This window comes from Dermacentor variabilis, chromosome 6 (genome assembly GCF_050947875.1).
Source record: "Dermacentor variabilis isolate Ectoservices chromosome 6, ASM5094787v1, whole genome shotgun sequence".
Lineage (NCBI taxonomy): Eukaryota > Metazoa > Arthropoda > Arachnida > Ixodida > Ixodidae > Dermacentor > Dermacentor variabilis.
Genome location: NC_134573.1, coordinates 30,506,854 through 30,534,604, shown reverse-complemented (window position 1 = coordinate 30,534,604; position 27,751 = coordinate 30,506,854). Strand labels below are relative to the sequence as shown.

The 27,751-nt window shown below is 46.1% G+C and overlaps 1 pseudogene; it reads left to right on the top strand.

Moving 5' to 3' along the window:
* The first annotated feature begins 716 nt into the window (after positions 1 to 716).
* LOC142586079 (uncharacterized) lies at positions 717 to 27,626 on the top strand (annotated as a pseudogene).
* The last annotated feature ends 125 nt before the right edge of the window (positions 27,627 to 27,751 follow it).

Genomic DNA, 27,751 nt, shown 5'->3' with positions numbered 1-27,751 from the left:
TCCAACGGGTGAACATCCGATAGGCCACGAAGCGTCATTTTCGGTAAGCAAAAAGTACGCATGAAAAAACCACATCAACAGCATGCTTTGCAGGTCTGTGCCATTTTCCGTCACGTCCCAGTACACCGCTTCTAGTATTGCTGGGTTGAAGCAAAGGCTTGAAAAGTGTGCATGTCGAGTTATGCAGCCGTCGTTGCTTTTTTCAGTGATCTTCAAAATATATCGGCACCATCTGTTCTCCACAGCGTTTTCACTCGCCACACACAGCCCACAGATGCACCTGCGTTCATCGCCACGCAATAAGATATCTCTTGAAAGCAATCGATGTTAGCGTTTTACCAATGTAACTACGCGGTGTCCTCCTGCCCATTTGTCAACCGTAAAGGTGCCAATACACTCCGACGTAACGCGCGCGTCATGGCGACGTTACGTTGGCGAAAACACGACCCCCTACAGTCCGGCGGCATCTGGCGCCGACGCGGCCGGCGGCATCCAGCGCGCTCGGACGTCGTTCGGCGCCGAATGCAACCGACTGCATTTCGCGCCGAGCAAGTTAGTGTTCCTGTATATGCTCCCGCGGGGAGCATATATATGCTCCTTGCGGGAGCATATACAGGAACACTAGAGCAAGTTAGCGCCTAGCGCCCTCTCTCGTCGAGGTAGAGACTCTCTACCTCGCCAGGCTGAGCCATCTCGCCGGGCTGAGCCAGAACGAGATGGCCTCTTCCCAAGACAGCGTGCCCGACTTGTGCGGCTCCGAAATTGAAAGGTTTCTGGACGCCGTCCAGCAACACCCGTGCGTCTACGACACGAAGAGAATGGATTACCGGGATGCAGAGCGGAAAAACAACGCGTGGGAGCAGATACGCGTGTACTCCGGCCTCTCGACAGGTGCGTAAATGCTTCGCACGTGTGTGTATACGTCTCCGGGCATGCTATGCACTCAGCGCCTAATTGTTTGTCTTGTTTTCCCTGTTTTAGTCGAAGAGCGCTTGAAATTATGGAAGCGGATAAGGGACCGCTATACCCGTGAATTGAAAGCCATTGAAGCTACAAAAAGGAGTGGCAGCGGCTACGTGTCTCGGCGGGCCTGGGAATTCACGGAGTCCATGGCCTTTTACAAACATTGCGGCCGTCCGAGGAAGTAAGTTATGCATTTCGAAGTTGTGTGATCACATTCATAGCTGCTTAGTATTGCGTTCACTTAGATGACTATGTTTTGATGACTTGGTTTGTTCCTCACGGCAATTATGTCATGCAGTGAAACAGACGGAGTTTGCTGGGCCCGTTACGCGATCGTGATTCGTTTTGCGTTTTCCGAGTGCTCATCATTAACATTTTGTGTGTGTGTTCACTTAAGATATACAAGTTTGTTGTGCTTGCCTCCTCCTGCGGCCATTTATTTCTTCCTCCACAGACTGTTCAGGGTACTATACAACTGTCCCTTTAATCCTTGCACGAAATGAACACTGTGTACTTCGACTAGATTTCCGGTCTCAATGGAGTTATCCGCGTGTGGACGGCGTCTATGACTTGCACGCGACTTCTTAAACCCGCTTTCTTTTAAAAGTGAGTAGAGCGGTAGTATAGTCTACATATGATACTATTGGCCCCAAAAATCCTTCGGCATTCTGAGCGAGCGATAAATCCAAATGTAAAGGGGACAGAAGCATGTGTTTAGTTTACAGTCGTGCACCTGCTTCCCTTTGCAACAATGTAGGCTTGTTCTCTGCAGAACGACATGCAGCCTGGAGCCAGCCACTTGTGGTGATGATGGCGAGACCGCCGAGACCATCTTCGCATCTATGACTAATGCGCCGCCATCACCCTCAGGCGTTGAAAGTTTCGAAGAATCCTCCCCACAGGAGCTGCCAATGCCAGCAACGCCGCCGCCATTGGCAGAACCACCGTCGGTAGCCGGTAAACACGAGGCTGCACCGAAACTTAAGAAAGAAAAAAAAATGACCACTTTGAAGAGCAGCTGTTGTCTAGGCTTGACAGCAAGATGTCAGAAAATGAGGCATTTGGGATATCTATAGGCCTCAGCTTGGACAAGATGCCCCGTAAGGTGGCCCTGAAATGCAACGCGAAAATAATGACAGTAATTGCAGAAATGGAGGACGAAGAAAATGTGCAAACCATCAACATTAGTTAAACTTTGCGTGTGATAAAACATTTGGAGTGCCAGTATACAAAGCTGTGATAAACAAAGCTGTGATAAAACATTTGAAGTGCCAGTATACGGACAATTGTTCCTATGCATACAATATTATATGTTGAACACTACATGGTATGTTATTGTGAGCATTTCTTTCATGGTGATGTGTATTCGTTCCATTACTATCCAAAATCTTATTCTTGCGTTAAGAGTGGTATTCTGTGTTTTTGTGTGTATTTTCAGCATGACATGCTTCAGAAAGTGCATTTGTTTTGCATTTCTTGTCGGTCTTTCTAGTGTGGGAATACTTTACAATATGTGATAGATATTCTTACCTATTTTTAATTTCATTGTGCACCTTATAGAAAGTTTCATTTTTGCCACGCGCAAGGTATATTGAGCACCATATACAGTAGTACAAAAGTTCAACATCAGTCTAATACATAGGCAACAGTTTGCATGCAGCATCAAACAAAAGGCTCAATTGCACTGTGAATATGAATATGTTATTCTCAGGTGCTTTTCCTACACATTTCAGAGGTTTGTTCAGATTATTCCAATGCAACATACCAGAACAAGGAAACGGAGGACACAGGCTGGCAGTTGAGATAACACGCACACACGTGTGTGTGTGTGAATATTTGAATATCTGCATTTTTGTGTACACTTGCTGCGTTTTTATCTTTGTGTTGAACACAAATATATCATGTTATTACATACGTAACTGTAACTGCTCTTGGTTTTTTGTGCACTTCATTTGAACCTTATCATTAAATATCATTTTTTCTACGTGATGCTCTCTGTGTTATCTATGCATGCAGTAAATGTTTTTAAACAATGTGCTCACAGACCACTGCAATGTACACTTGACATAAAAAGACACGCAAATGCCTCCTGGTTCAAAAATTGGCTACAGCGTGCTTCTGGCTTATATATAACAAAATAACAGCTTGTTGCTCATTCATTTGCGTACATTGCTGGCAAATCCTACGTGAGAAGGAGTCAGTTTGAGATTAGGGACTTGACTTTGCTGTGGCTCAGTTTAGGCGACTACAGCAACGCGCAGGACGAGTTGGCACCTGCTGTATCGGCGAATAACCGGAAACGAAGCACGCATGTGGGTTCCGCGAAGAGGGGACGCGAGAAACAGCCACGCGTGCAGAGAAAGCGGATTAATGGCTTCGCCGTAGAAAAGGCACTAGATCTGCACGCTCGCTCGGAGCAAAAGAGTAGACGAGCGTGAAATGGAAAGGTAGGGGCGCTTCCTAAATGCCCCGTCGACCTTCTCGGTCACGGAAATTGGGCGACGCGACACTGCCCAGTCGGTTTGATGTTTGGTATCCATGTGCGCCTTCTGAGAATGCCCGTAAAAACGCGGTAGCTTTACCACGTGGCCGGCTACGACCGATGTATGCTTTTATGTGCGATCGCCATCGGGTCCCAATTATGGTGTTTGGATTTCAAGCGAACCGGCCCACAGCTGCATGGGAGACAGTTTTCTCAGTACTGGCAGGGCAGCTAGTACTGAGCCGTGGTTTCATGGAAACCATCTCGCAGCTTGCAGGTGAAAAGAGGAGGACATCAGGGGACGATACTCGCAGCCAAACGTAGGGGAGGGGGATTGGATTAGTTCAAAGACGAAAAAAAGTAAACGCTTTATTTGTTTATTTCAAGGTACATTATAAGGGGGTCACCACAGAAAAAACACATAAGAGCCAAAAATGCTTGCAGTAATAACGCGCTTGAAGAGTGTTACAAATACAACTGAATGAAGAAAAATTAACATTATTCAGAAAAAGAATGAAAAATACAATTCTTGGTAACATAAGAAGCGGTGGATTGCATGCGTATAAAACCAGCGAAATGTGCACGTAGTTAAAATACATAAACAAATAGCAATCAATAAGCGACAAAAAATCAGCTTGTAAGGCAGTGCTAAACTTAAGAGAAATGCGGCAAAAATAAAAAAAATATTACATATAATACAGTCTTACAAAACACAGCACTCGAACGGGCTGTCTTCTGCTAGGAATAAAGAGAACATTAAGGGTACAAACTATGAATACATATTTACAGGATATTTTAGCATCGCCTGACAACCTTCAGCTGCCACGGCAGTGAGCCTTCTGCAGACATAAAATAGTCTGCTAATTCGTCCCTCATTGCCATGGCAGCTGAAGTGGGGCGGTTGTTTGACGGCACTGTCTTTGTGCCAATTTCAGTGACAGCGCGGCGCCATTCTCCGTCATACACCGTCTCGCCGCATAGCGTGTCGCTGTACTCATCAGGGCAGTAGGCAGCATCTCCCATAAGAAAATTGTGCAAACACACGGCAGCCTGAATCATGTTGTTGAGGAGCTCTGGTGCGCCTTCCACCGTTCCAAGAAACACCCGCCAACGGGAGACTAGAATGCCGAAAGCATTTTCAATGCACCTGCGTGCCCTCGACAAGCGGTAATTGAAGACCTTTTTTCTATCATCCAGCTCCCTCCCAGGGTAGGGCCGCATCAGGTAAGTCCGCAAAGGGAAGGCTGCATCGCCAACCAAACAAGGTGGCCACTTCGACATATCTGAAGGCAGCCCCAGAGTACCCTCTTCAAATACTGCCTGGAGGGGACTCCTCTTAAAAAAAGAGGCGTCTGAATATCGGCCTTGGGCTCCGATGTCCACCATTATAAATCTATAGTTGGCGTCTGCTATAGCCAGCATAATTAGTGAATAGAAACCCTTGTAATTGTAGAAGTCTGAGCCGCTCTTGTTAGGACGTTTGATCGCAAAATGCTTGCCGTCAATGCTCCCAATTGTGTTTGGAAAATCCCATTTGTCATAGTATTCCTCTGCTATGTCGCGCCACCTCTGTGTGCTTGGGCGTGCGAGTACCAGGGGCTTCAAGCAGTCCCAGATCGCTGGTAATGTCTCCTTCAGTACGCTAGCTACAGTAGATGCATGCATTCGGTAGCTCAATGCAATGTCCTCCATGGACCCTCCTGTGGCCAAAAATCTGCAAAGATGTTAAAAGAGCAGACCGTAAAATTATGGTTCCAGTATTCCGACATCTATGTTTACACAGAACCAAATTGTTATGAGCATAATTCTATTCGTCAATGCCTGCATCGCGTTTTACAGACACCATAGGGCCACGAATAGTAGTAGCAAGAATGGCTCATATGAATATAAGGGGAAGGTAGCCGAGAGAAACAAAGTCAACTAAATTCAAGTGCCGTCTAGAAATGAAATTTCACAATTTAACAGTGATGTAGACTGTGAACTCACCATCTATATCCCTAGTTTTCGCGTCATGATTACGATGCACAACTTAAGTGTGCGGAAAATTTGAAGCGCAGCCACATTTTGCACAATGAGCAGACATATACAACCCCGGCGCAGACTTCAGCGTGCTGTGGTATTCTCGAAGGCGCACATTCAGGCAGCTCCCATCGTACCCAATGTATACCTTGTCACAGGACAAAGAAAGGCAGTAGACAAGATTACATCTACAATTCGTCTTGCAATGGATTTGAATTGCGCCACAACCTTTTTTCAAAGCGCCAGCCCTTGTTTCTAATTTTTAAATCAATTTTCGTATCGTATTTGGTGCCTGCTATTGCATGAAGCGGAGAGGGTAGCTGTCGACCACGCCAGAAATAGCGCAGCAAGCAGAGAGCAATATAGTCTCTGAAAATTTTAATTTGTTCACAATGATTGCAATTATTGTTAGTGGTATGATACGTACAGGCAATATTCGAGGACGATGCGATTGGAATAATTCGCCATGAAAGAACTGGCGAAGTTATCCCGCGATGGTGAGACAATGACGATCTGCTCATTAATTTCGAAGTACGAAAATGCCACATTATGGTGTCAAAATTATAACTATATAGCGACCAAGCGTGGCCGCACAACTTATTCCGCGTGGCAAACTGGGAAACAAAAAACTCACCTACCGTTTTCAAAAGATCCGTCGTATATTAATACATTCGCTTATTTTTGCTTTGAGGCCGCGCATGAGCAACCATATTATGGTTTGATTTCATCTGTGCTATGTTTCATGGCCGACTGCCCTTTAGCCTCCAAAGTGTAAAGGAATGGCATAGGGGCCACAATTTGGATGATCCTTGCAAACGTTTTTTTACAACACCAAAGGTCTATTTGTGAAAGCGTCGTTTCCTTTTTCTACTTCTTCACTTTTATTTTATTCTAGCGCTTAAACCGCGAGAAACTTGCCGAGCCCGTTCACACTAAAATCGAACTATAAGAAGAAACATCGCCAGGTTCAAGCAAGAAGGAGCAAGCGACTCAATGCGGTTATTTCGTCAGGAAAGAACGCTTCAACACACGAGGCACACATTATTTCAAATTGTGTGGAATTGAACCGCTCAAGGCAACAACACCCATACAAGCTAGCGCCAGCTTTCCGGGTAGACTGACACTGAAAACATGCATAAATAAATAAAGAGAATTCAATGCTCTCAGAAAAACGCGAGCGAATGACATATGTCCCCATGCCACCGTGTCGACGCTTCTAAGTGGGCGAATATGAGTATTTGGCATAGCATTGCTACGCTGCCCGATAGCTTTTTTTCCCCCTTTTCTTTTTTAACAATCGGAGACACATTAGTTTTACGCCGTATGCCACAAAGCGTGGCTAAAAGGAAACGCATACGAAATCGCCTTGCGCCGCGTCCATGTTTACTGAACAAAGAATTTATAGCGTAAGCGAAGTGTGGGATCTGAGCACGCGAGAGGGGGGAAAATGGTTTGTGCGTTCGCGATAAATATGAAATGAATGAGACATTTGCAGCAATTTTTCGTCTGATCGCCAGCGTGGGACGGTCAGCCTTCGTGGTTCTCGAGAACGAGAATGATGGCTCGGCGGCTACGCTGGTATACGACGGCATCGTTTGTTTATAACTGCAACTCCGGGTAAAAAAAAAATCAAGTCCCAAGCTAGTGAGCAATAAACGTCGTAGAATTTCAATCTTTCAAGACACAAAGTTTACGGATTGCTCAAGCAAAAATAGTATTTGTCGCTACAGCTTTCAGCGCCACTTATGTTTTCTATCGTGAGTAGCACGCTAAATAAAAGAGAACTCTTCACACACCGCCTTCAAAAGGACAAACTGTCCAAAAGTTATATGACGTGGCAGTGTTTCTGATAACTATAGTATCTTCGGGGTATGACAAGTTGAAATCAGCCGTATCGACCGCTGTTGAATTTATCACTGTCCAACGCAGCGCCAAACTCGGGAAGCGACGAAATTGGACGCCGTCGCGCCAGCGGAGCCGCGCGAACTGCGAAGAGGCGAAGTTTTGTTCGTTCGCATGCTGCATTGTTACTGTTTTGAAAAGTGAGGGTTTTTTCTTCGGTTTAAGAAATTTCGATGTCACAGCAGACCTGGCTTTAGCATCCGTCACGGACTTCACAAAGAGGTAAGCGCTTTTACTTATTACTGTCATTGTATATGTCAATTTTGATGCAAACCTACGGCGCTCACGTTTTCGCGCCATTGTCCTCGTCCTCGAGGAGGCGCATTGTCCTCGAGGAGGCGCATTGTCCTCGAGGAGGCGCATTGTCCTGCGCCTCCTCGAGCTGCTGCCGCCGCACGACTCCATTGCCTGCCGCATCGCGACGCAATACGTTCCGAGTTTTCCCCTAAGTGTGAAACAGACTGTACATATGTCTCTTTTTTGCTTTGTTTTCGTGTCCTCACCTGAACAGGTAATTTTCTAACGCTGTTTCAACGCCGAATTGGCACAGTGTTGATAAGGGGCGGCGGCGTAGCCCGCTATTGTGTGAACAATAAATTGACATGCCGGTTTCCCTAAAAATTCATATGGTGCCTAGAGGGGGAGTTCTTATCGGGGCGATGGAGAAGTAAGCCATTGTCATCGTAATCACAGTGTAATCAGTGAGTTTCACTATTGCCGCTTGAGCCTTTTTATGCTCAAGACTTAGAAGACGGAAAAGTCTGCCGATTTTATTAATAGCGCGCACTAAGGAGAAAATGTTTAATTTTTACATGCTTTTTGTGGGGGCGTGTGCGTTTCGTTTATTAGTGTGGTTGGCGAGAGCGTTAATAATTTCACAGGTGGAGACGTCCATGAATAATGGCATGTTCAACTGTGCCACAGGACATCACCGGCGCGCTCAGAGGGCGCTGCAAGGAGTGCGAATGAAATGGCTTTCAGCGCCTTGTTGATCTAGTTGGCCATGAAAAAGTAGCTATTGGCTGGTGCATTCTCTGTGGGCACTCGCCTGTCTCACACGGAGCTCTCGTCAACCTCTATGAGGGTGCACAAGAAGGTAAGTATTACTCAGTTGATATACAAACTCCCAAAATTTGAACTGCCTTGTTTTAGGTTGGCACCACACTGTCATGCCTGTAACTAACAAGCAAACTTCCTGACATATGGAGGTTTTGTATGTTTATGCATATCCTCTTAGGCTCAGCCCCTTCAGCAACATTTCCTTTGTGATAACTGACGCTTATGCTGGCAGCGTTCTTGGTATGAGACAGGTTTTTCACTGGGCTGCTGCTATTTTTTTTCTTTCTTGTTTGGTTACTGGCATGCTAGAGGAAATCATCTTTTGTGTCCTTTCAAATGTAAGGCGCATTTACGTTCTTCTAGATGTAATTTTTTGCTCTCAGTATAAAAGCAATGCAGGTATGTGCTGTGTCCTAAATGGAATACTTCATTACATCATATTTTCTATATCCTATACCCTGCAATGCAGGGAAAACAAAGATGCTGATGTGCTGTGCTGTCGTACTGTAAGCGAAGCTTGAGAAGTTCAAAATTATTCCCGTCTTAAATATTTCCATAATTAGTTCAGTACCCAAAGGCTGTATACAGCAGTAGCTTCACAAAAGCTATATCCTACCTGCTTAAAGTGTGCTGTCATGCCATATGCAGTAAAATAGCTTCTTAGGCAAGTTGGTCTATCTTTGGGAAGAAAGTAAATAGTGCAGACAAGGGACAGTGAAAGAAATGACAAGCACTGACTCGTAAGTGAATTTCATTTCGCAAGAATAGCCTATAATAAGCTATCATAAATACATGTTGTCACCTAGAAAACATTAAAAGCAGAACAAGGCAACACAATATCAAATGAATGCGAGAAAGTTGCATGGCATAATAGAAATCGAGTAGACACGTGTGATAAGTTGTGAATTTATCCAAGATTTTTCTGAAATAAACTTTAGTCGGGAGTGAGCATTGTCTTAGTTTGCTGTCTCTTATCGTCTGTGCTAATTACATTCTTCAGAAGGTCACTTTTATGCCCAATTTCAGAATGATACTTCTGCTTTGATAACTGATAAAGAACTTGGTCAAAGGTTTGTGCAGCAAAAAAACCTCACTGAGAACAGCTTTGCAAAATTGGGTGATTTTTTCTGGTGCCATTGATAAAGATTGCAGTTTCATTGTGCCCTTTATAAGGTGAATTCATCGTGGGCAATTCTGCACGAAGATGGCTGTTAAAATGGGTGAAAGTTGTTTGAGACTAAATTGAGCTGCTATTTCCACTCAAAAGCAGGTGCAAAAGCTTTGTCAGGAGTGCAGCATGTCTTCTTCAATGTTCAAGCTACTGTTTTTGCACTACCTGAAAATATTCAAACAATATTTTTTCTTGCTACTAAGCTCTGTCCAGTTCCCAGAATAAAAAAAGTCTTGTCATGGCACGTTATAAAAGGTGTCAATGTTTTCTTGAAGTGCATTTCAGTTTTCTTTTATTTCCTACAAAAGGTGAAGGAGGCACCAGGATTATTAGGGCGCCTATGAGAAACACATGCACCAATACAGTGAAACCTCTGCTCCAACCACGATGACTTCGCTGCAATATTTTATTGTAAACTACTTGTCAGTTCAAAACAAATTACTTCCAACGATTTTCTCAGTCATGAGGAAGGACCAAATTTAAGTTCAAATACTCCTATGGAAATTTTATTGTGGCATAAATAGTAGGACATGCTATTCAATATAGAATTATAGCACATATGCAGGATGAATTTCAGTCTCCAGTGTTTGCTGTGCTTGATACATTCATGGGGTGCACCTGAGATGCATTGATTGCCCTTACCAACATGTAATCAGCTGAATTTCTTCATGGCTTAATAAAAACTGTCATTTAGAGCATTAAAATTCTGAGCATGGATTTAGCACACGGTGCATATTGAAAAAAATTTTCGTGGCCTCACTGCTTTGTATTTTTGTGCTTCTGCAGAGTGTCCGCAGGAAGCTGGATCTCGCAGTGCACCACAAGTCTTTTGGTAGACAAATATGTGATCAGTGTCCAAGAGACACCACAACTTACCCAGAAAGTGAGCCTGCACAATCTGTCGCAGGTTATCCATTCGACAGTGCACCAAGCGATGAAGTTCAGCACCCAGGAAGTGCTTCCCCCACAATGCTAACGCAAGGAGCCGAAGAAAGTTTGCATTCAAGTTCCTCTACTAAGGTACATCATAAGTGCGGACACTGTGACTTTTCATCTTACTATTTTAGTCGTTTTGCATCTCACATGAAACTTGTTCATCCGTGTGTTAAAAAGTACGCCTGTGCCATTTGCAAGGTCACTTTAGCGGCTGTTACTCGTTATAAACAGCATTTTGAGAAGTTTCACAGATTGATTGTGGCCGATGTAGAGCAGCATGTGCCAAGTAGCGACATCGATATAGTCCACCACGGAATGAGCATTGAAACTGAGGTGTCCTCAGAATTTGAACCGTCTATGCTCAGTGATGAGGCAAGGCTCTCCGATCTGTGTAGGCTTTTGGAGGGTGAGCACAGATGTGCAAAAATAGCTGTTAGTGCTGTTGTCAAGAAAATTTCTGAAATGTTCCATGCCAACGGCCTTCAGCTAGATGCATCAGGTTTGCTAACTGACAAGGCGAGAAAACATCAGTATGAATGTAATAACATATATGTTAAACCTTGCAAAAAAGCACTTCCAAATGGTTCCCATGGTTATTATGTATCGCTAAGGTCACTCTTAGAAAATTTGTACCAACATACAGAAACAAGTACCTATCTTCAGCGAAGGTTTGTTCTCTCTGAAGATGGTTTCCTGAGGGACCTGTGCGATGGTTTGAGGTTCAGGCACCATGCCATGATGAATAACCAGAACAGAGGCCTTGGTATGCTTCTGTACTGTGACGATGTAGAAATTGCCAACCCTTTGGGCATGAAACGAGGCATGCGTGGAAAACTCACACTGTTTTATGTAATATTTGCCAACTTTCCGCCACCCACGTCTCAGCTTAACTTAATTTTTTTCCTTGCTGTTGGTTATGCGAATGACCTGAAAACACCAGATGCTAAAGCAGAACTGCTTGAAGATTTTATTCAGACCGTGAATGAACTGTCAGACCAAGGAATCTCATTCAAAGTTGGGAAAAGAGAAATCAAGACCTATGGCTGTCTGCTTGCATTTCTCGGTGATAGCTTAGCAGCGCATAACATTGCTGGCTTCAAGGAATCGTTTTCGCCAAGTGTTCGTTATGCGTGCCGCCGCTGCAATGCACCCACGAGTAATTTCCTTAAGATTTTGTTGCACTCTGATTGCCCTTTGAGAAGTGACAGTGAAATTCAAGATAAAGTTGAACTGCTCAAGAAAACTAAGAATTTGGCTGAGCAGAAGGAAATATCGGCAGCTTCAGGCATCAAAGGACCCTGAGTGCTTCGCCTAATCACAGGGTTCTCACTGACTGAGGATATACCATTACCATATTACCATATTACCATTACCATATTACCATTACCATATACCATATACCGGTAGCTGTGCCACGACACGGCTTAACCCACTGCTGTTCACCATGCAGGATTTCGTTTGCGCTATCTCCTGCGTGCTGTTCCCCGTTCTTCTGGGCCCGGTATCAGCCATCCACGTGAACTACCCTTTCCCGGCTTGCTTCGTCACCGTGGACAACTGGCGCCTACTTCCAGCGTTGGCCACTGTAGTTTCTGCGGCGCTGGAACCTGGAAACTGGACGCTCGAAGAGGAATTCATGGTCACACCGTCATCGACTTCATCAGGCACACTGCGTATAAATCATCCCCGCCAGCCGGGCGCGCTCTGTGGGCTCGGTAGCTGTGCCACGACACGGCTTAACCCACTTCTGTTCACCATGCAGGATTTCGTTTGCGCTATCTCCTGCGTGCTGTTCCCCGTTCTTCTGGGCCCGGTATCAGCCATCCACGTGAACTACCCTTTCCCGGCTTGCTTCGTCACCGTGGACAACTGGCGCCTACTTCCAGCGTTGGCCACTGTAGTTTCTGCGGCGCTGGAACCTGGAAACTGGACGCTCGAAGAGGAATTCATGGTCACACCGTCATCGACTTCATCAGGCACACTGCGTATAAATCATCCCCGCCAGCCGGGCGCGCTCTGTGGGCTCGGTAGCTGTGCCACGACACGGCTTAACCCACTTCTGTTCACCATGCAGGTCAGTAACCAGTGTCGCCTTTTCGCTAAAAAATCTAGCAATAGATGCCTTATTCTGCTACCGAGCCCTCAGTGCTGTGTTTGTATTATGTCTGATTGTATTAACAGCGTTTGTTCTTTGCTACTTATGTTATCCGGAGATATTGAAACTAACCCAGGACCCCCCACCCTAAATGAAATACTAAATGAACTAAAAGGCTTGTCTTCTGGTCAATCCCAGCTCATTGGAGACGTGCAGAGCCTAAAGAGCCAGCTCTCAAGCACCGATAAAACCATTTGCGAACTAGGCAAAAGAATCGACAGTTTAGAATCTCACTACCACCAGCTTCAAACGCTCCGAACGGAATTAGACACCGTTGCAACCACCACCTCTCAGACTACTCGACAGGTCTCGATATTGGAGACTCGGCTTGACGACATGGAAAACCGCTCCCGACGAAACAACTTGTTGTTTTACGGCATAGCGGACGAAACGCCATCCGAGACCAACGCTCAGTCTGAGGAGCTAATCACGGCGTTTTGCAGGGACCATTTCAACGTAGCCATCGAATCTAAGGAAATCGAGCGTGCCCACCGTCTTGGTCGCCACTTGCAAGACCGGTGCCGCCCCATAATAGTAAAATTTACCTCATTTAAAACCAAGGAAACTGTTCTCGCTAATGGCTCTAAACTCAAAAATACACATTTTAGCATTGGGGAAGATTTCTCGCCTCTCGTTCGGAACGCACGGAAGCACCTTCTCGCTTTTGCTAAAGAAAAATCTGGTCCTTTTCTTTTACGATATAAAACATTATTTATGGGCTCCAAACGCTACGTATTCGACAATGCAACCGAAACTATCGAAGAAAAATCATAGCAACCCCCTCCCCGCCCCAAATCATTAAATGGTTCAGTTTCTGGTCACAAAGCTAATCTCTCTATTTCGATTATTTTCACAAACATTCGCAGCTTTCTTTCTAAACGCCACCACGTGTCAAGCCTTGTATCTTCATCCAGTAGCAACTTACTTATTCTAACTGAAACGTGGTTGACCTCTGACGTCACCGATGGCGAAGTTTTATCCGACTTGCCCAACTTTAATCTTTTTAGAAAGGATCGCCTCGGCACACGTGGCGGTGGCGTCCTCATTGCTGCAAACAAACAGCTTTCGTGTTCTGTTATCAAAATATCCTCCGACCTTGAAATATTATGGTTAATCTGTCGTTCCGCACCACAGTCTGTGCTCTTGGGAGTTTGCTACAGGCCTCCTAGACACACTCCAGATTTTTCACGCGAACTTAATAATACTTTAACCAAACTTTCGACTAAATACCCTAATGCTCGCGTCGTTCTCTTTGGAGACTTTAACTTTCCGAATATCGACTGGATGACCCTAACCTCGTCAGCACCCAATGCGAAAGAAGCTAACGAATTTCTTGACGTTTGCCTAAACTTTAATCTTACTCAGCTAGTATCACAACCTACACGAGTCACTTCCGATACCGCCAATATTCTTGACATAATCTTAACAACAGATCCAGGGAGCCTATCTTCTATAACATTTCTAAAAGAAATAAGTGACCACAAAGTAATTCATGCTAATTTTGCCTTTGTCCCCGAAATACGCCACGCTTGCAGGAAAACAATTCGACTATATGACAAGGGGAACTATGGGACCATCATTAGTGAACTTAATGCCTTTTTTCCCTCGTTTCAAGATGGTTTTTGGGAACGACCTATTAACGAAAACTGGTCACTCTTCAAGAACAAAATGAACCGATTAGCTGATGACTTCATCCCTAAGGTAACTTTCCGTCCTACCCGCCAAAAACCTTGGTTTACTAAATCATTAAAATCGCTTGAAAACAAGAAGAAACGTCTTTTTCGTATCGCCAAGACTAGAAACAGTGTTTGCGCATGGGACAAATACAACATCGCAGAAAAAGCATACTTAACAGAAGTGCGCAACGCTAAATACTCATTCTTTCACACTGAGCTATCAAAAATCCTTGCTGATTCACCCAAACGTTTCTGGCAAATTCTAAACCCACATGACACCCCTCCCGTTATCCTTACTAATCAATCTGGTCAAGAAGCAAGTTGTTCAGAAAGTGCCAATATATTTAATACAGCCTTTTCGTCTGTCTTTACAAATGAACCTAACCCTACTGAAACAGAACCGTTTTCCGCTAGTTTACCAGAAATGCCACCCATAAGCATTAGTTTCGCTGGTATCCTGTCCTTAATTGAAAAAATGAAATTGTCATCTTCTACTGGTACGGACGAAATAAATTCCAAGCTCTTGAAAAACACTAAGCACATATCTGCCGAATTTTTACTGTTACTGTTTTCCCAGTCACTTTCCTCAGGAATTCTCCCTTACGACTGGAAGTGTGGGAAGGTCATTCCAGTTCACAAAGCAGGCAACAGAGACTGTCCGTTAAATTACCGCCCCATATCTCTAACCAGTGTGTGCTGCAAACTCATGGAACATATCATATACTCTCAGGTCATGCATTTCCTTGATTCTAACAGCTTTTTTAATCCCTCTCAACACGGATTTCGAAAAGGCCTCTCATGCGAATCCCAACTAGCCCTTTTTCTTCACGACCTGAATGCTAACCTCGACACTAACCTACAAACAGATGCCATTTTTCTTGACTTCACCAAGGCTTTTGATAAAGTACCACACAAGCGTCTGCTAATGAAGCTCTCTCAACTAAATCTGCCACACGACGTTCTAAACTGGATCGCCCAATTTCTGACTAACCGCTCTCAGTTTGTTTCCCTTAACAATGTCAAGTCTGACTCGCTCCCTGTAACGTCCGGCGTGCCGCAGGGATCTGTCCTCGGCCCACTTTTATTTCTAATATATATCAACGACTTGCCTAATAATTTATCATGTAACATCCGCATGTTCGCTGACGACTGTGTTATCTACCGCAAAATAACTAACATATCTGACCAAACAGCCCTACAAAATGATCTTAATAAAGTGTTAGACTGGTGTAACCGCTGGCTAATGACCCTTAATCCTAACAAATGTAAATTAGTTTCCTTCCACCGCCGCAAAAACCCACTCCAATTTCCTTATAAAATCGCTAACATACCAGTTGGAACAAGTGAATCCTATAAATACCTTGGTGTAACATTAACCCCTGATCTTTCCTGGCGCACCCATGTCACGAATATCATTTCATCGGCTAACCGATCATTAGGATTTCTAAAACGTCATCTGCGTCACTCACCCTACCACGTAAGACTTTTGGCTTACCAATCGTTAATTCGACCCAAACTTGAATACGCATCACCAATCTGGAGCCCTCACCAAGTTTATTTGATTAACGCTATCGAAGCAGTGCAAAATCGTGCTGCTCGCTTCATTCATTCTTCTTATTCATATGATATCAGTGTGTCATCCCTTAAGAATGACTCTGGTCTGCCCACTCTTTCGTCTCGCCGCAGGATCGCCACACTATCACTTTACCACAAGTTTTATCACAGTTCTTTCAGCCATCCACCTTACATCGCTCCCGCCGCTCGCACATCCCCCCGCACGGGCCATCCACTTCAAGTCACCCGACCCCGTTCTGGCACCACTACTTTTTCTGCATCATTTTTTTGCCGCGCAGCTTCAGAATGGAATGGCCTTCCCCACGACATTGTTTCAATCACCTGTCCATCACGTTTTATTCAAAGTGTATCCATATACCTGTCTTGTTAAATACCTGTGGCATTTGTAACATCTCTGTACAACCCACCCCTTATGTAACACCCCCTTGTGGGGTCTTTAAGGAAATAAAGTGAAGTGAAAGTGAAGTGAAGTGACCCTATGCATATATTGTTAGAAGGTGTACTGCCTAAAGAAGTTTCCTTGTTTCTCCGTCACCAAGTGCACAGCCGTCGGGTATTTAGTAGAAAACAACTGAATGAAGCAATAAGAAAGTTCACTTTTCATTCATTTGCAAATTCAGGAGAGCACCCACGTCTCTTCGATGCTTCACTGTCATTGGTGTCCCGTTGCACTTGCTTCATTTGCTTCAAAACTCCGTTGCACTTGCTTCAAAAACTCCCATTGCACTTGCTGAAACAAGTGCAACGGGAGTTTTTGTTCTCCACCTCCCGCTTATTCTGAATAGCATTGTCCCTCTCAACCTGCTGGATCAATCCTACAATTGTCTGATAATGGCTGCCCAGATAACACAGCTTGTACTTTCTCCAATATTGAGTGTTGAGGCTCTAGGTGATTTGGAATCCTTGATTGTGCAGCACCAAAGGTTGTACTTAGCTTGCTATGGGGAAGAAGCATTCACGCCAAAAATGCACATGTTAGTTCGCATAGTGGAGCAAATAAAGCAGCATGGGCCAGGTCACCATCATTGGACCATGAGATGCGAAGGAAAAAATGCACTGCCTAAGTCAAAAAAGTTTTTTTTTAATTTCAAGAATGTCCCATATTCTATCAGTGAATTCCATCAAATAAAACTGTCACATTCTATGTGGCATAGAGATGGCTCAGCAAAGGATGGCTTTCTGGGTCATGATAATGAGCACACCTCGGGTGCACCATATCCCTTAACACGTCAATTCATTCCGGCAGGTGCACCAGCAACAGCACTTGATTCAATTGGCTGCTCATTGAAAGCAGTTACGATTGAGAATGTTTTTATCAAACCCAATGACGTGTTAATGGCACATACTGTGTCGGGAGACCCTGGCTTCTTGAAAATTGCTTCTATTGTTCGTCATCTGAAGAAGTTTTTTTTTTGTTTGCAACCTAATGGTAGTTCAGTGCCGTGATGCCCGTTTAAACTGCTTTATTTTGAAGGAAACAAGCCATGAAACCGTAGTAACAGAAGAAAAATTGTTGCTCGCTTGCCCTGTGTACACATACAAATGTGAAGGTGGCCTTTATTGCCTATGTAAATATTACACAGAACTTCCGTAAGTGTTTACTGTATTTGCTGGTTTCTATTTATTTGAATGTCATAGCATAGCATTCTTACTAGGTAAAAGTGAAAATTGTCATTGCATTGACTGTGACCAATACTGCAGACAGTGCTGTGTGTGTTTAAACAATGTTGTTTAAGGAGCGCGTCAATTATTCAACAGTCTACAAGAGATGCTTCGTTACACAAGTGTCGGACCTCTACTGGAGTTTGCTTGCATGGTGTGGGACTTCTCGGTGTGACAATTTACTTGCTAGGTTTGTACCTGTTGAAAATAGTTGCCAGTTTGGTTACAAATGACTCTCCTGCAGTTACGTATCAATAAAAACTTCACTAAGCTGAACCTCTTTGATTGAGAAGCGTTTCACGAAAAATTGCTTATTGTGCAGGATATATTTTGGAAAAATATGCAAACAAAGAATTCTGCCATCTTCCGCCACATTTGTGTCATGTCATGACCATGCCTACAAGGTCCATGCGATGCAATGCAGTATGAAGGCATTTAAATAGTACTCATTTTTTCAGCCTGTTATCTCTGTATAATCAAGCTGCTTCGAACGAAATAAATAAATATGAATACTGACAAGAGAAATGTAAATTTCATTGTCAAGTGCATTTCACAAAGTTCAAGCAGCAGGTGTCTATGGTGCAAATAATGAAATTGTTACACACATTCTCATGCAGGAAGCACAATCAAAATCCGTTCGGCACTGGAACAAAACATGTCTGCCGAAATTTTCTGCATACCTACGGTCCCTGCTTGAAGGTGAAAATATGCAGTCGAAGACACGACAACTCATGACAGCACAAATGAGGGACGACGTCATTGCCTTTATAGAGTGAGTAAACATCAACCCCAGAAATTGGGTACCAGTTCTGTATATCAAATAGCCCATTTGATTTTTCAATGTGTAGTGGATGTAGATCAGTGCGAAGCCCTAGGTAGCAGTAAAGAAGGCAGGTGCGCAGCCATATAAGTGGATTGGGCAGGGTATGGCATATATTTAAACATATATGTGTTGATTATGGGAAGAACGACTGGTACCTGAATTGACATGAAGGGCACATATTGTCACGTGGCAGTGACGGTGAAGAAAGAAGCAGTACGGTGGAATACAAAACTAGCTTTTATTGGGCGAACCTGTGCCCACAAAACAGGCTACACTTAAAGCACAACGATAGCGGCGAAAACGGTCGGCGATCGTCGGAAATGTAATCAGCGGGTCAAGCGCGTCGGCTTTTATAGAGCAGTCGTCGAATGTTCCAGACTAATCGTTCGGACCCGCGTGCCTTACACAATGTTCTACACCATTCGCGTTACGCGATGGAATCAGATAACACAAGTTTCGGCGACAACAGACATCCGGGTAGAAGCATCGATAACTTTCCAGAAACGTCGGATACATGCAGGCGCGTCCCTCGCTGTGCGATTACATTTGTTAAGCGGCGAAACGTGGTGACCCGATAAAGATAAGTACACGTGTCAATACCCCCGTCTTAAAAAACATCGACCCGATGCTGCAAACAAACGAAGATAATAAACAAAAGCACTCGTAGCAAAGAAAAGAACAAAAATGGCGAAGTTTGTCAGCGTCCGTAAAAGCGTTTAAGGCGCACCACGTGGACCACTTCCGATCGTGCGCGGAGCCGCTGTGAATGCGAAATGCCGTCTGGCACGACCTCATAGTCCAGAGCGCCAATACGTCGGATGACCTTGTAGGGTCCGAAATAGCGTCGGAGTAGTTTCTCACTGACTCCTCGTCGGCGTATCGGGCTCCAGACCCAAACACGGTCGCCAGGTTGGTACTCGACGAAGCGTCGTCGGAAGTTGTAGTGTCGGCTGTCGGTCCTCTGCTGGCTCTTGATTCGCAGGCGGGCGAGCTGTCGGGCTTCTTCGGCGCGCTGGAGATAGCTAGCGACGTCAACATTCTCTTCATCAGTTACGTGCGGCAGCATGGCGTCAAGCGTCGTCGTCGGGTTCCTGCCGTAAACCAGCTTAAACGGCGTGATCTGTGTTGTTTCTTGCACCGCCGTGTTGTAGGCAAAGGTTACGTACGGCAGGACCGCGTCCCACGTCTTGTGTTCGACGTCGACGTACATTGCTAGCATGTCAGCAAGGGTCTTGTCCAGGCGCTCCGGGAGACCATTCATCTGCGGATGGTAGGCAGTTGTCCTTCTGTGGCTTGTCTGGCTGTACTGCGGAATGGCTTGGGTGAGCTCTGCTGTAAAAGCCGTTCCTCTGTCGGTGATGAGGACTTCTGGGGCACCATGTCGCAGCAGGATGTACTCCACAAAAAATTTCGCCACTTCGGCTGCGCTGCCTTTTGGTAGAGCTTTAGTTTCAGCAAAACGGGTGAGATAGTCCGTCGCCACGACGATCCACTTATTCCCGGATGTTGATATCGGAAACGGCAATAACAAATCCATCCCAATCTGCTGGAATGGTCGGCGCGGAGGTTCTATCGACTGTAGTAATCCTGCTGGCCTTGTCGGTGGTGTCTTGCGTCGTTGACAGTCTCGGCATGACTTGACGTAGCGGGCGACGTCGGCGGTCAGACGCGGCCAGTAATACCTTTCCTGTATTCTCGACAGCGTCCGGGGAATCCGAGGTGCCCAGCGGTTGGATCGTCGTGTAGGGCGTGCAGTATTTCTGGACGCAGCGATGACGGTACAACAAGAAGGTAGCTGGCGCGGACTGGTGAGAAGCTCTTCTTCACGAGCAGGTTGTTTTGTAGCGTGAACGAAGACAACCCGCGCTTAAATGCCCTAGGGACAACGTCGGTGTTCCCTCCCAAATACTCGACGAGGCCTTTTAGCTCCGGGTCGGCTCGTTGCTGTTTAGTCAAGTCTTCCGCGCCTATTATCCCAAGGAAGGCGTCGTCGTCCTCGTCGTCTTGCGGCGGGGGATCGATGGGGGCGCGCGATAAGCAGTCGGCGTCGGAGTGTTTTCTTCCGGACTTGTATATTACCGTGACGTCATATTCTTGTAGTCTGAGGCTCCACCGCGCCAGCCGTCCTGAAGGGTCCTTTAAGTTAGCTAGCCAACACAGTGCGTGATGGTCACTGACGACTTTGAATGGCCTGCCATAGAGCTAAGGGCGGAATTTAGCTGTAGCCCAAATGATGGCGAGGCATTCCTTTGCAGTCGTAGAATAGTTGCTTTCCGCTTTTGACAGCGACCGGCTAGCATACGATATCACCCTTTCAAGTCCTTCTTTCCTCTGGACTAGGACGGCACCGAGGCCTAGGCTACTGGCGTCAGTGTGGATTTCGGTATCGGCGTCCTCATCGAAGTGTGCAAGTACCGGCGGTGACTGCATGCGTCGTTTCAGTTCTTGAAATGCGTCGGCCTGCGGCGTTTCTCACTTCAACTCGACATCACATTCCGTTAGATGTGTTAGCGGCTCCGCGATGCTTGAAAAATCCTTGACAAAGCGCCTGTAGTAGGCACACATGCCAAGGAATCTGCGCACTGCCTTCTTGCCGATTGTCTGCTGGAACTTTGCGGTGGCAGCTGTCTTCTGTGGGTCGGAGCGTACTCCTGATTTGCTGATCACGTGGCATAGGAACAAAAGCTCATCGTAAGCGAAACGGCACTTTTCCGGCTTCAGAGTGAGCCCTGATGACTTGATGGCTTCTAACACTGTCGCAACCGCCTAAGGTGATCGTCGAAATTTCCGGCGAAGACAACGACGTCATCCAGGTAAACAAGGCACGTCTGCCACTTCAGTCCAGCTAACACCGTGTCCATGACGCGCTGAAACGTTGCAGGCGCCGAGCACAGTCCTAATGGCATGACCTTGAACTCGTAGAGGCCGTCTGGCGTGATGAAGGCCGTCTTTTCGCGATTTCTCTCGTCGACTTCTATTTGCCAGTAGCCAGACTTGAGGTCCATCGACGAGAAGTATTTAGCGTTGCAGAGCCGATCCAATGCGTCGTCTATCCGTGGAAGGGGGTACACATCCTTCTTCGTGATCTTGTTCAGTCGACGATAATCGACGCAGAAGCGTAGGGTTCAGTCCTTTTTCTCTGCCAGGACTACAGGAGAGGCCCACGGGCTTTTCGACGGCTGGATGATGTCGTCGCGCAGCATTTCGTCGACTTGTTGCCTAATAGCTTCACGTTCTCGCGTCGAAACTCGGTAAGGGCTCTGGCGGAGTGGTCTAGCGCATTCTTCGGTTATTATGCGATGCTTTGCGACTGGCGTTTGTCGAATCCTCGACGACGTCGAAAAGCAGTGTTTGTATCGTCTGAGAAGACTTCTGATCTGTTGCTGCTTACTGATAGGAAGACTTGGATTCACGTCGAAGTCTGGTTCGGAGATAATGCTCATCGGGGTAGATGCGGCTGAATCCGAGAGGACAAAGGCATTGCTGGTTTCCACAATTTCCTCGATGTATGCGATTGTCGTGGCCTTGTTGATGTGCTTGAACTCTTGGCTGAAGTTGGTTAGCATAACTTCCACTTGCCCTCCGTGGAGTCGAGCCATCCCTCTTGCGACGCAAATTTCACGGTCGAGCAGTAGATGTTGGTCGCCCTCGATGACGCCTTCAACGTCAGCGGGTGTTTCAGTGCCGACGGAAATAATAATGCTGGAACGCGGCGGGATGCTCACTTGATCTTCGAGCACACTCAAGGCGTGGTGACTACGACAGCTCTCCGGCGGTATCGCTTGATCTTTTGACAGCGTTATCGATTTCGACTTCAGGTCGATGACTGCGCCATGTTGATTCAGGAAGTCCATGCCAAGAATGACGTCTCGTGAACACTGTTGGAGGATAACGAAGGTGGCAGTGTAAGTCCGGTCATGAATGGTAATTCTTGCCGTGCAGATTCCAGTCGGCGTAATGAGGCGTCCTCCAGCGGTCCGAATTTGGGGGCCCTCCCATGCAGTCTTAACCTTCTTCAACTGGGCGGCGATGTGTCCACTCATTACGGAGTAATCGGCCCCTGTGTCGACTAAGGCAGTGACTGCGTGGCCGTCGAGAAGCACGTCGAGGTCGGTGGTTCTTTGTCTGGCGTTGCAGTTAGGTCGTGGCGTCGGATCACGGCTGCGTCGTGTTGAACTGAAGTTGGAACGTCGCGTCGTCAAGTCGTCGTTCGTCGGTGTAGTCTTGCCTTCCTGACTTCGTCGGGACGGCGGCGTGTCGTTGTTATGTCGTCGAGATCGTTTCTTCGTCGTCTTCGTCGGCGGCGGAGGATCTTCGTCAGTTCGACGAACAGCAACCGCAGCTCCATCGTTTGCTGCTTTTAGTTTTCCGGATATGGGCTCGCTGACCGGCCCCGGGCTGGGCCAGTGTATGGTCGGCGCTGCGGCGACAGGTAGCGGCCTGGTGATGGCGAATGCGATGGTCGTCGAGTGCTCCACTGAGTAGCGGCGAGGTAGTCGGCGATGTCACGAGGTCGTTCACCTTCCCTCGGGCGCTGTGCGTTGACGGCGAAGCTTCGCAATCCCAGGTCGCGGTATGGGCATCGGCGGTACACATGGCCGGCTTCGCCGCAGTGGTAGCAGAGCGGGCGGTGGTCGGGGGCGCGCCAAATGTCCGTCTTCCTCGCGTAGGTGCGCTGGGCGACGGGTGGGTGTGCTGGCGGCGGCAGGCGGTGGACGACGGAATTGCGTCGTTGCAGGGCCCTGGCGTGGTCGTGGAGGGGGACCTGGACGGCGTGCGACGGCGGCGTATGTCATCGCTTCGGGCTGGGGCTGCGGTAATTGTGGTTGCAGTTCAGGAACTACTAGCGATCGGTGCACGTCTTCTTTCACGATGTCGGTGATCGAGGCCACTTGAGGCTGCGACGATGGCAAGACCTTGCGCAGTTCTTCGCGCACAATGGCCCTGATGGTCTCGCATAGATCGTCCGTGGCCAGTGATTGAATTCCGGAGTAGCTTGTTGGCTTGGTGCGTCGGTCGAATTGCCGGTTCGGCAATTCCAGTGTCTTCTCGATGCTCGTCGCCTCACGAAGAAACTCGTCGACGGTCTTCGGTGGGCTTCTTACCATACCGGCGAAAAGTTCCTCTTTTACACCACGCATCAGTAGACGTACTTTCTTCTTCTCGGACATTTCGGGGTCGGCGTGGCGGAACAGACGGCTCATTTCCTCAGTTAAAATCGCGATCGTCTCATTCGGCAGCTGCGCTCTTGTCTCCAGTAGAGCTTGGGCTCGCTCTTTTCGCACGACGCTCTGAAATGTTTGCAGGAAGCCGCTTCGGAAGAGGTCCCACGTCGTCAAGGTGGCTTCTCGATTCTCGAACCACGTCTTGGCGGCGTCCTCCAATGCGAAATAGAGATGTCGTAGCTTGTCGTCGCTTGCCCAGTTGTTAAACGTAGCGACCCTCTCATACGTTTCCAGCCAGGTTTCCGGGTCCTCAAATGTGGAACCGCGGAACGTCGGTGGTTCCCTGGGCTGCTGCAGCACGATGGCGGACGCTGGGGCTGCCATTGGGGTTGCCTTGGCCACAACCTTCTTGGTCTTCTCAGGTAGAAGTCCGTGCTCCGGGGGCAGCTGTTGAAGACGGCGGCTTGCTCGGTGGTCCGTGACTACGTTGGTGTTCTGTTTGCGGTCTGGGCTGGGATCACGGCTTGTCGGGGCGTCCCGTACATGAACGAAAAGCACCTCCACCAGATGTCACGTGGTAGTGACGGTGAAGAAAGAAGCAGTACGGTGGAATACAAAACTAGCTTTTATTGGGCGAACCTGTGCCCACAAAACAGGCTACACTTATAGCACAACGATAGCGGCGAACACGGTCGGCGATCGTCGGAAATCTAATCAGCGGGTCAAGCGCGTCGGCTTTTATAGAGCAGTCGTCGAATGTTCCAGACTAATCGTTCGGACCCACGTGCCTTCCACAATGTTCTGCACCATTCACGTTACGCGATGGAATCAGATAACACAAGGTTCGGCGACAACAGACAGCCGGGTAGAAGCATCGATAACTTTCCAGAAACGTCGGATACATGCAGGCGCGTCCCTCGCTGTGCGATTACATTTGTTAAGCGGCGAAACGTGGTCGCCCGATAAAGATAAGTACACGTGTCAATATTGTCAGGCTAAAATGACAAAAGAATGCTTAGAATGCCTAAGACTTGAATATTGTTGACAGCACAGCTTTAGCAAGTGAGAAATTTAGGTAAATGTCAGATTATTTCAAACATTACTGGGGCATTGCGACACCAACCAGAGGTCAATGCCCTCATTACGATTCTGTCAGTAGAATTTAACCAAACATAGGAAGGTTGCCTTGCCTTATAAGATAGGAAAATACGTTGCTTTACTGCTACCTTATTCTTCGTAAGGAGTTTTGGTGTTGCACTCCATGTCAAAACTAGTGATCAAATTTGTATTTGTCATTCATGTCAAGCTGTAGCATTTTTATGGTGTTCTGTATAGTTGCGCATTGGTTTTTCTACCTCGTGAATTAATTGCAAACCACAGAAAATTGAGCATCCATGTGTTGTTGCACGGTACCGCTACAGTTTAGGACACAGTGTACACTATCTTCAGGGTTGGGTGTGTCCGTGTGGGCCTTGCTGGCGTACACAATGCCAGTAGGGCACACCTTCAGGATCATGTCCCATTATTGTAAGATTAAAAAGGGTTAAATTCAATCCATAATTGTGAGCGAATGTTTATAGGCATTATCAATAAGACCGTCATGTCACGACTATAGCACTGGCCCTTGGGTGCTGTTTCACTCGCTCAGACTGCCAGCTTCTTGGCGAGAACAAATTGCCTGGAATTTTTTTCTGCAATACTTAAGAGGTGGCATGCTCTAAAGTATGGTTTTGATATGTCATGGCCCCTTGTTCATTGGTGAGCCATTTGTGTTTTGCTAATATAATACAGGCTCATTTTCGTGCTTTTCACTGGAATTAGGTCTCGGAATAGAACGAACACTTCAAGGTTTCAGAAATATTTTGATAACCCAGCTTGATCTATTATTTGTCTTTGCTATACCGTTCCAAACTGCATGGAGAGGTAAAATTCATGGGGAGCGAGCCAAAGTGAACTAAGTTTACAAGTGGCTCATTATACTGTTGACACTGTGCCGAAGTAGCAGAAAGTTGATAGAGTGCCTTTGTTCTAGCTCAAATGTGTGGTAGTTGGAAATTGATACATTAAATGGCTTATGCAGTATCTGTACCATATTGCACTTATTTCAGCGAGAACCACTTAATTGAAAGCAGCAACAGTGCAATCCGAAGGTGGGAGTATCGAGCATTTTGTGAGGCATTTTATGAAGCATATCCAAATATGCAATGGGAAACGGAACGAGCCAGGAAGGTCCAGAAACCTGACCGTGAACTTGGCTGCGTGAGTAACAATCGATCCAAAAATTGGGTCAAAAATAAATTCAATGCAACTGTGGGTAAGTGACAGAATGCTTCCACAATCAGGGATAATTCTGCCTAGGGGAGTTTCTACCTCATGGTAAGCCACCCTGGTGATGCTGGCTTCTCTTATTTTTAAAGAGCACTTTCATGCGGTCAGTAAGCACAACAAGAAAGACGAGGAAGCTACGGATGAAAAAACGACAAGAGTTGTCTTCAGTGAGTGCGGACAATGGTCCTGACAGGCCTGCAATATCAAGTGCTGATGCAGAGTGCGAGCTCAAGGTAAGGATTACCTTGTAGCGTAGACTAGGCAGATTTGCTTTACCATCACAGGATGCAGTTTATTACCGGCTCAAAACCTCGTCATAGTAGTTGAGATTGGTAAAGATTTATTCAATGAATGTTTAGTGTGCAATATATTGTAAAAATGTCGCTTACTTTCAGACAATCAGGGACGCCATTTCAGACCCAACAAATTTGGACGTCAGCAGAATAAAAGTCTTGCTGGAGGCAACGCTGGAAGCTCGGCGGAAAAGCCCGGAGAATTAACTTCCTGTGCACTTTCTAAACCCAGACGTGGTACGACCACCTTTAAATTCTTGATTTTCCATTTCTCACAAATGTTATGACAGTTTTCGCTTTTTTAAGAAATGGTGGTGATGTTGGATCCCAAAGTAGATAGACCAGATTACACTAGAGTGGTGCATGTAGTGCACACATTAGGTGTCTTGTCCACCATGTCTTCTAGTTGATTTGGTAAAGTTTGTTACAGTTGCAAAAAATAGTACTATGAACATTGCTACACGGCAGGAACTTTCTTTAATGCGCACATTTCTGCCCAAAGGTGCAAGCATTGTGGAATTGCAGTTTTTGTGTTCTGAAATGTGATTCTTGTTTTATATACAAAACTAGTGCTGTGTTAGCTTTGTGTGACACCATTTTTTGAAACCTAAGAACACCACAATTGAAATGTGTAGTTCCAGAGATTCAGCCTTGTCACTGTGTCTAGCCTCCTAGGTATACTGAGCACATTGTGTACATTTTTGCAGCTTGCACTTGAGGCCGAACTGAGGTTTAAAGTTTCGTTTGAAGACATGCTAGCCAAGCTTCAACATATTCGAAAACTGCTGGGTCGAACAAGCTTCATCGAGATTGACGAGTACCTTCGGCCAAAAAAAGCTGAATTTGCCCTGATCTCATTGGTAAGCATTCTTTATGCTCAACGTGCTAACACGCCTTCACTCACGTGCTAGTCCATACTTTCGCACATTTGTAAAAATCAATCATTGATCTAGTCACATTTATGCTTTGGCAAAAAAAAAGTTTTCAACTTAGATGCCATTTTGTTTAGTTTTGCTAAAGTTGTAGATACCTATTTAAGGAATTGAGTAGCTACAAGTTCTGGCAAATGCTAGAGGGCATTTAGCTGCAGTGCAGTGAACCAAAGTTTCTTTTCAAGGAGACACATGAACAAGGTGTGCCTATTCCTGGCCCTTGTATCGTCGCCCAAGATGGACACAAAGTCGTCTGCAAGGGCCACACCATTGATCTGGCTGCGGGATCATCACTGGAGCATGCTCTAATCATTTGCGTAACACTTTATTTTATCTTAGATATCACGAACCCAAATGCATTTGGTCAAACTTTGGGTTTGGTCCAGACAGTATTAGCTAAGAGGGAGCCTTTTCCCCGCTGCTTGATGTCACACAAGCTTACGCTGTGTTTAAAACAGTTGAAACATCCTGCAAGAACTCGTTAGCTGACGAGATGCTGTATGTAAGATCTCCTTTTTTCTTTGAGCACAAACAATGCAAAGAGGTAGCAGTGACTCACACAAACCTACAAACTCTAAAGGACAGCTTTTGGGTTTGGTAGTTCTAAAAA